The sequence below is a fragment of the Triturus cristatus genome, chromosome 6 (genome assembly GCF_964204655.1).
Source record: "Triturus cristatus chromosome 6, aTriCri1.1, whole genome shotgun sequence".
Taxonomy (NCBI): domain Eukaryota; kingdom Metazoa; phylum Chordata; class Amphibia; order Caudata; family Salamandridae; genus Triturus; species Triturus cristatus.
The window spans coordinates 1,160,491,263-1,160,494,142 of record NC_140589.1 but is presented as its reverse complement, the minus strand read 5'-3'; the positions used below and the strand labels follow the sequence as shown (position 1 = coordinate 1,160,494,142).

The 2,880-nt window shown below is 41.2% G+C and overlaps 1 long non-coding RNA gene across 1 annotated transcript; it reads left to right on the top strand.

The window, feature by feature from the left end:
* The first annotated feature begins 220 nt into the window (after positions 1-220).
* Positions 221-1,369, top strand: LOC146821126 (uncharacterized). The gene is made up of 3 exons (XR_014962661.1): positions 221-280; positions 1,050-1,100; positions 1,339-1,369. It is a non-coding gene; the product is annotated as an uncharacterized LOC146821126 (long non-coding RNA).
* Positions 1,370-2,880: the final 1,511 nt, after the last annotated feature.

Genomic DNA, 2,880 nt, shown 5'->3' with positions numbered 1-2,880 from the left:
CCTACCATATACCTGATAGACGAGGATGCTTTGGTTAAATATATCTTTCTTCTCTAATTGTATTCTGTACAGGACGAGAGGCTGAAGAAACTCCGGCGCGAAGAAACAGAGCTACACAAGCAGGTACCTCCGGCGAGGGAACATGGATGCGGATAGGTACCCGGAAGAAGTGATCAACGACCTGTAAAAGGAAGACCCACATGTCGGAGCCGTAACATTTCAGAGACGTCCAATCAAGGTACCACGAATTCCCGACTGCAGGACAACAGGACCCGAGCAGGTAAGTCGACAACATCAAGGGAGTGCAGGAAATGCTAGGCAGATCTGTGACTGAACGCGAACCATGTTCTTGTCACGGACCGACCAATTTATCCGCACTTGACTCCACCCAGCTCCCTGTCTGCAATAGGAGCGGGCGTGACTGACAATGCCCCCGCCTTGCTCTCCTTGAGCCTTGTTCTGTCTAATGCTGGGTATTTAGGGCCTTGTTTTTTGTGAACCAGCTTTTGTGTCATAGATTATGACCATCTTCAGTATTACCTGTTTTAGATGCTGAAAGGAGGATGTAGAATGGATCCTGGTTCAACGAATTTGAAATGCTTTGATAGTTATGGAACATATAGATCACTGGTATCCTGGAAAGCTATCACTTTGCCCTGATAGTATTTCCAGAGGCATATTTGTTTGAATGAGTGGTTAAGGGGCTTGGTGCCACAGTCATGCAACTGTAAAGGGACAACATTGAATCAGTCAACTGTTAAATGCTGAACTTGTTGCTTCCCCAAGCTGGAAAAGAACACACAGGATATCTCTGTCCTGTCTCAGGATGTCTTAGACGTCTGTTTCTGACCTGCACCATCACTTGGCCATGTGAAAGCCACTGAAACCGTGGCTGTGCCTTGAGATTCAGTCTTACAAAAATGTTTGAACCCTGGTCAGTATGGTAATTTTTTAGACTGTTTTCCAAATAAGAATACTATAGGTAGAGTTCAGGCTCAACATGGCGGTTTTGTAAATGAAATCTTGTATTGATTGCTTTCTGTTTGCAGAGGAAGCGTGACAGCGTCTGGTGAACAGCGGCGGTTTCTTCACTTGGACAGGTGAGTCTTCTTTCTTAACCTCCTGCCCACCTCTTCATCAATGCCTTGCTCTCACCATTACCTCTTTGACCAAGTAACCGTGATGTTAAACTTATGATCCCTTGTAACCATATCTCATCGGGCGATGGATGGATGGATAAAAGGATTGGAACATTTTAAAGGCAACCCAGTCCTATTAAAAACCTAAAATAGTGGTGTTAACATGATACTGATGTATGTTAATTTCTTTTTCCTCCAGACTCTATGAAGTATATGTGCAGGGATGAAGGCTGACCATCACTGGACAACAGAACTATGAGAAGGAAGCTGGCTATAAAGATTTGCAATATTGGAAGACGACTAAAGAAAACTCTGAATCTAAAAACAAACATTGAAGTTGTTGGCTTTCATTAAGCCTTTTTGTTCTTTTTGTAGTATTCTGGCATTTTTTTCCCCTCTTGAAGAGTGTCCTGGACTTTCTTTATGTTCTCTTGTTCAGTATCCTGACTCCTATGGGGCCAAAGGTGTGTTTTAGATCAATAAAATTACATGTTAACGCATCCCCTTTGGTGCTTTTTCATTTAACTATTATTTTTTTCAGTCTTTTGCCACTGGTCACCACATTAAACAGCTTCAGATAATGCTCTGTACCTCAAAGTAAGGCAAGTCCCAGTGAGTCAGGAGTATGGGAGTAGCTACACAAGTTGTTAATCTTATCTGAATGCAAAGTATAACATTGTTGAAGCCACTACTTTTGTATGCATATACTATTTCTACAGCACAAAGCTAGCCAAAAGGAATGTTTCTGAGATCTATTTTGTACAGTGCCCGCATCTCACGGTAGAGTTTAAAAAGTAATCTTTCCAGAGTAGGAGAATATTGATCTTATTATTGGGACCAGATTTATGGAAGTTTTGTTTTTGGTTTGCTTAAGTTTTATAATGCGGACTTGATGCAAAATCTTTTCAGGATTTATAAACCAGAGCAAATTGGTATTTGTTACAACACTCATCCACAATGGGAAACATTTTCAGGTTTTTCTAGGCATAGCATTTTTTGTACTGCAAGGGGGCCCTTCCAGTACAAAAACAAAGCTAGACTCTCGCAGACACCTTTGCACCATAGTGCAAATGTGTGTGCATGGTGCTCGACTGCCTAATGGTGCAGTGTTGCAGGGGAGAGGGGTAGACATGGCACTTTCCTGCTCTTACCCTGTGATGCCACACAGCAAATTTGGGTATTGAGCTGCGTTAAATGACACTTTTATAAATCCAGGTCTTACTTTAGAACTCATGGAATTGCAAATAATTCATGGTATTGTATAAAGAAGGCATATTGCATTCAAGAGGCTTGTTTTTGACAGGAAGGTTCATTGAGGAGTTGATCCTCTAAATATTTCCCTACCAGCACATCCATATTACTAAACTAATAGTGGGACCCTGCAAGGGAATACTGGCAGTCAGCTAATGTGCTTGTAACATGGAAATTTTAAGGTGTAATCCAGCCCGTAATGATTTATTAGTAATCCACAGCCACTCTGATTTATTTATTAAATCACCTGGGAGCTATCTACACTTGGCCTGCCGTTGGCATAAAATCCTGCAAGAGTATTTCATAACCTTCTTAAAGACCTTATGTAGTCATTGTCTAGTAATCCACGCTCATTCTGTAGTTGTCCTAATACAAACCTAAATAATCTATGCTAATTTTTGAGTTTTCATTAAATCATCCTGGAGTAATCTACACTCATCCTGAAATGATCATGGGATCATTCCAGAGTAATCAACTTCCATCCTAAAGC